General features: G+C 38.4%; 1 long non-coding RNA gene across 1 annotated transcript; it reads right to left on the reverse strand.

Annotated features, from left to right (window-relative positions):
• Window positions 1–785: 785 nt before the first annotated feature.
• On the reverse strand, window positions 786–5,873 carry LOC116395691 (uncharacterized). Its single transcript, XR_004213538.1, has 3 exons — window positions 5,763–5,873; window positions 3,811–5,530; window positions 786–1,927 (listed from the first exon to the last, which is right to left on the reverse strand). It is a non-coding gene; the product is annotated as an uncharacterized LOC116395691 (long non-coding RNA).
• Between the last annotated feature and the right edge of the window lie 687 nt (window positions 5,874–6,560).

Below are 6,560 nucleotides of genomic sequence, written 5' to 3' on the forward strand. Positions count from 1 at the left end.
GCAGTATCTAGTTTTCTATCATCACGGTATACGTTTTGATAAAACATTTTAGTATGCAAGGCCACCAAAATATTTCAATTAAAGTGATCACACTATTTAGTACAAATTACAGTCAAAAACATTTGAACAAAACCATTTGACTTACAGGGGAACTCTTATAAATCGATCAAATGAGTCACAATTCAACAACAGAAAATCAGTATTGCAATGTTAAAGCACGTTACACTTTGGGATATACAGATGCATCCTTTAGATCAGTACCTTACCTACTCGAGGCGAGGAGAACGTCAGCATTATCCATCTGCTGTTGTACGCACATGTAATAGTAGTAAGTAGGAAACTAAGAAGAACATGTAATGTTAACAGGTAAGTAAAATATGATAACCTTACGAGGTTTAGCAAAAGACTTTTGAGCTTAACCTCACATGACAATATAATGGTTCATTTTGAATGTAGTAAACCGGGTTACTGATCATCATCATCATGATAAAACATTGGTGTAAAATACTGATCGGTTCGTCAGCTTGACTTTTATAACGCTTATCACTCCATGTTTTATTTAGCTGTCTGGGTTCTCATCCATTACAGTTAAGTTGAGTCATTCTTATAAATAACTTAGTATATAACTTCAAAGATAATGAGTAAAAATGATTTCTCAAATCAAACAAATCCTTCTCACTGTTCCTTTGACAAGGCTCCACTGGCAGCAGGGTTGTTTGAAGGTGTGTCTGCTGAGTGGAGGTAGCTATAGATTGTTTTCTGTAGTGAAAGATGCAGTGAAACTATTAGCAAACACTTTCACATTATCTGTATTAATATCATACGTTGAATCAGTTACTATCTCGTCTTTGTGATTTGTGAAAACACTTGACAGCTGATGGTGAAAGCAGGAATGCCAAATGGTGGCGACAAAATCAATGCTCCCATACAATTAAGTCACAGTTGTTTTGACAGTCACAGTTTTAAACAGTTTGAACCACATGGTTTACGTTGTAAATTGAAACAAAACCTAAAACGTTACAAAAATATTAGGTTTGGTTTAAAATGAGTACGAATTTGTAAAAAAGCAACAAAGTACTTGATTAGGTTTAAGCAGCAAAAGTGTTTGGAGGAAGTTCCTGTTGGAGTCTCTTTCCATCAAGGTGTAAATCTCCTGAGCGTCGTTGAAGCAAGTAGGTCAGGCGTTCCACCTGGTTTCATCTCTGGTTCAAGTTTACCTTAAAGACTTTACAGAATGAGAGGAAAGGCTGGGTTTCAGGAGCACAGACTTGCACAAAGCACATGCCTTGAAAAAGACGGCAGAAGTTAGCCTTCTCGGTAAAGCAGCATTAAGGACACAATTAATACATTTTAAAAGTAAAAGTAATGTTTAATGGAAGAAAACATCATAAAATTACCATTTAACCAGTGTCATAACTGAAATAATTGAGGTAAAAATCTGAAAAACATTGTCATATGGCAAAGGACAAGCTTGGGTGGGAAGCGGAACAGAATGCCCTTTCATATCCATTTTCTGAGCCTTATTTTCCATTTTATTTTCATTAATAGTAAACCCAAATGACTGAACTGAGTAGTGCGACATATTTCCTGAGTGCCTGAGTGGTTGTTAATAGGCCTGTAGTGGTGTTGTGAGTGAGCATATTCATAGCTTCGCAGTCACACTCAGCTTCAAGTACTCGCTTCATTGAAGGAGAATGTGCGGGTGCATTAATAAGGTTTGCAATAGGGTTAGGGTTGATAAGGTTTGCAATAATGCCTTTGAAGTGTGTTTCAGGCTTTGAAACAATGTCAACGTGTAGAGCTGCTTGGCTCTGCTCGCCAGCTTTGGAGGATTCAGATTTCTTGTAGTCTTCGCAGGCGACCCAGAAGTCCATGTTCTCCTCGCTGAACGTTGACCTCAGGAAGTTGTTGAAGAACGTACGACCCGCTAACAAAGACAGAAAAAAATATGTTTCATTTCATTATCAAATGCACCTTTCAGACCCATGAGTGCACATATTAGCAAGGCTGGTTAATGCTGTATTGAAGTATCATTAACAGCAATACATGTTGTAATATATTGATGCTCCTTTAATAGTATTAAGGCCCATAATATGTCCCAGCCGATCAAGATTACCTAAATCTGGCATACTTGGTTGCTAGGGTTGTGAAGAATGATGCAGCAGAATCGTTCACCGGTCCAAGTTCTGCTACCAACTCTTGACAATAGCTAGCCAAAATGGCGCAAACCAGCCTGAACCCAATATTGACTACTGAAAGCCATATTATATTAAGAGTTAGTAAATTCTTAACAAACTCATTTTGAGACATTGGTACATTTACACAAGATAACTTAAAAATAAATGAAGCTGAATTGTAGGCAGTGTGTTCCTGGGCCAAACAAAGAGAAGAAAACAAGTACTTAAAAACGAGCAAAGCAACGTGACGGCAGCGCAATTACACAATTTTACAACAACAAAAAATCCTCGCACTGATAATTACATCCTGTCTTTTTAAGACACACAAGACAAAAAGTGTTCTCCAAATCACAGTACACATAGACCTCAGGCTTTTTTGTAGAAGTCACTTTTTTTTACAAATTGATTAACTTCTTTTAGCACTACTGCTTCAAAATCACACATGACTAAGAAATCAGATGGAGGAGACCACTGAGGCTAAAATGAGAGCTGACGGATGAAGGAGGACATGATATTGTTGGAGGGATGAGGTCATGGAACGGAGCAGGTCAGAACTCGGCTGCTTCCCGAAAGGCCATTGCTCCCCTCTTGTGTCCACATACACACACACAAACAGTGTAATTCTCAGTGGACTTATGCACACACAGATACATACACACTACACTGGTCAGCATGCCCTGAGGTGCCATTGAGTAGTGTCTTGAGACACGTAGCAGAAAACCAGGGCCCAATCCCAATGTCCCCCCTAAGGCCTTAAACCCTGAACCCTCACGGACTTACTGACGTCACCTGGTAAATGGTTGATTGTGAGAGAATGTAAATGGTATAAATACGAATGGGACAGCAGTTTGCGTCAACGTATCACGTTACCATGACAACGTCCAAAAATATTATGTGCAATTGTGGGTATTTATTTTAACTTTTGACTTTCTGGCTCTTTCCTCACGAGATGAGAGGTCATTTCGAATAATCTATTTACTCGTTTTTGTCAAAACAGCTTCAATAAATCTGTGTGTAATCTCTGCTTCCATTTCTCTGATTTCATGTGTTTTTATGTTCCATCTTTAATACTTAATGTTTCTGAGTAAACATTATTTGCCAGGCTAAAGAACACATGTGCCGTCCTTTTTGTTTACATCTCCATGCTTCCACTGGTAACCCTGTGTTTAACGTCACATTGCTATGAATTGTGGGTACTTCCCTTGGGCAAAAGTCTGCCGAAATGCGAAGTTACAGAAAGTGTTCATAGAGGGCTCAAAATGTCTGCGAGAGAGTCCTCAAAAACTTGATGATTTGACGGTGGGACAGAACTAAACCCTCTGCGAGTGTGGAGATTGGGATTGGGCATAGAGAATGAGAATCCATCGGAGACCTTTTGAACCTTTTTGTTTTTGAGAAAACAAATACTGGCCACCATGAGAATGATCATATGTTAAGTTTTAATTGTTTTTTTTAGCACACAGGTTTTGCAAGATAACTAATGAGTCAAGCACCTTCCTGACGGTTATTGTCAGTATTATTAGTATCTGACAAGTCTTTCGGCCTTGCTTTGGATTCAGACTCAACCTCGTTAAAACTTGTTCCTAGTTCAGGTTAAACAAGTTTAACTGTGAAACAATATTGTAATACTTACTTTGACTGCTCATCACGTGGCTGAAAGACTTCCTCCACTTCTTCACCTCAGCTGGACACAGACAAAGAGGGTTCTTTAAATAAGGCTGTACAGACTTTCTGAGTGGGGAGTTTTAAAGGGAAACTACGATGCATGCATGCAACTATTTCTATGTAAACAATACAGGAAATTTCACAAATTGTGTTCAGGATGTGTTTCATCTAGATTTTATATTTTGTATCCAAAGCACAATGTGTTCCCACTGGGAATTTTATAGAAAACCATTTCTATTGTTTGTACTCTGTAAGTAAGGTCTAATAAGGTAGTTGTTGCAAAAGGTATAGAAACAACCCTGCTGGCTTCCTGTCATCCCACCAAAACAAATACAAAACCCAACAACAAGACAGCTTTGTAAAGAGGTCATACTTTCGTTCTAAATGAGCTCATCAGATCCCCAACTGCACTAATTCACTGATTAATAACTAAACTAATCACACCAGCATGCGTCACCTGACATTTACACAACAAAACCTACCATACGATAATATCCCCTTAAAAGATTCATCACCTGCAACAACTGCAATAATGTGAATAATTAACAGTTAATCCTGAGTAGAAAAGAGCAATCTAAATGCACATACATCACTGTAATGATGCATGTCACTGAGGCTCTACAGCATGTCTTTGTGTTGTGAACGGAAGGATACTGATGCTGAGCAACTACAGGGAAACTACATATTGATGACCTATAAATGTCTCTAAATGGTTACATGTTGCCTAAAAGGAAAGGTCGGTGTCGTATTCATACAGAACAGTAGAAGGCTTGCTGAGGCCAGGTCACAAGACCAAAACAAAGCAAGACATGGTGTGTTCTTCAGCAAATGTCTTTCAATTTCAAACTGTGTACTCTAACAGACATGTCGTGACATGTCCTCCATGGTAATGCAAATGAACACCTGCAATACACTTACACTCATAAAAAGAAAAAAGAGGGGTTCAAAACAAAACCAACTAAATTCCACTGAACCAGAATTACAAAAATCAAGGAGGAAATTATCTTTTTCCCTTTTCACCTCAGTGTGTTAATGCAAGATCTCTTTCTACATCAACCTATTCATCTTCTTTTCTTGTCACCCCGTCATCTCTCTCCAAACTAACCTCACACAACTGAAAGAAATCAATATTAAAGGTCAACAGTTAAAATACAGGCACAAGTCAAATCCCAGTTGCAAGTCATTTAATATGATTAATAATTAGGGATCAAGTTGTGTCCAAAACAATTACTTTTCTTGACCAATCAAAAGGGATACAAAGCAGTTAGGTCAGTGGAAATTGCCCGTAAACTCAAAATATTAAAGTCCCCTCTCACAGTGATTAAAGGTAAATGTTGACGACATGAAACGTATTCACAAGCACTAATTATCAATTGATAACTGAAGAGACGGCTTCCAGATCGAATTGCAATTCATGAATTTGTTTCAATGGAACATGTACTTTCCTCAGCAGACATGAATGCAGTTTAGTTTAATCATAATCCTCGTGATAGAGTTTAAAATCTCCCCCTGAACTCCTGGAAGAGCAGCTTGATGTGGCATCCAAAGAAAACAAAGAAATACTTTAAACGTCCACAAAATAAACAAGAGAAAAGCAGTCTTTTAATTGTTTCTGACCTGCTGCTTGAGGATCATGCTTCTGGATTAAGAAATTTAAAACAAACCGTTTACGTTTGATGTCTTTGGCACTGTGGAGGAGATGAGAGGATAGTGAGTAAAATGCATTTCATTGAACAGTGGTTTGTGATTAATTTACTGGTTTAAAATATGTGTTTTAATGTAAATAAACCAGTGAGGCTCCTAGAGGTCAGCATATGCACAGTTTCAGGTATTTAAAAGCATTTTATCTTGTATTTTATTTGAGCAGAAACACGATATATATATTCTATCCACCTGTTGCCCAAACTAAAATGGTCTTACCTTTGCAAGCATGTTGTAGGAAGTGTTGCAAGTCCTCAACACATGGTGGGACGTTACAGATCCAGAGTCAGTGCTGCAGCTGTGAATGCTGACGGCACCACCAGGGAGGCAACAGTGTGATTGCGAGCAGTGAAGTTTTCAGTATTACTGGTGTATCCACCCCTTGCTGTTGTTCTTTTGCGCTAGAGTGCTCACTGACATGAAACTGACCAATCAGACAGACAGTAAGAGGGAGAGAGCGAGAACTGAGAGGAAGGCAAAGTTTTTACAACAAATGGGATTGTATGTAACCAAAACATATACAAACACGTGTTTCAGCTTAGTCAAACTGAACACAATTTAAATCCAGGCATGAATAATGTTGGTACGAGTCTGTAATTGTTAATACATTCAAGGAGGGATTTGTGGAAAAGTTTTGTATTTAGTTTTTATTGGTTGACCCATTTTCCCTCAACACACATCAGTGAGAGTTCATAAACCCGGACGTGTCCCTGCACAAAACCCTCTGTGTTCCAATGTCATACGACATACTAAGGTCCAAGATATCCTCTCTTCTTGAAAATATCTTGCCATTTCCGACCAGGTTTAATAATTAACTTGGTCAAAGAGAGATGAAGACAGCAATAAGCATGAATACAGCAATTAAATGAATAGGATCTGGCAAAGCCGTTGAAAAATAAGATATCTTTTATCTGCTGCTGAGCCACAGTCGGAGGTAATCCCAAAAGTCTAACAACACAGATCAACAAAGTCCAGTCGTCTGGAAGTCACTGGCATCTCCTCCTACTTAATCTACAT

Source organism: Anarrhichthys ocellatus, unplaced genomic scaffold (assembly GCF_004355925.1).
Source record: "Anarrhichthys ocellatus isolate YVR2014 unplaced genomic scaffold, GSC_Weel_1.0 scaffold48, whole genome shotgun sequence".
Taxonomy (NCBI): domain Eukaryota; kingdom Metazoa; phylum Chordata; class Actinopteri; order Perciformes; family Anarhichadidae; genus Anarrhichthys; species Anarrhichthys ocellatus.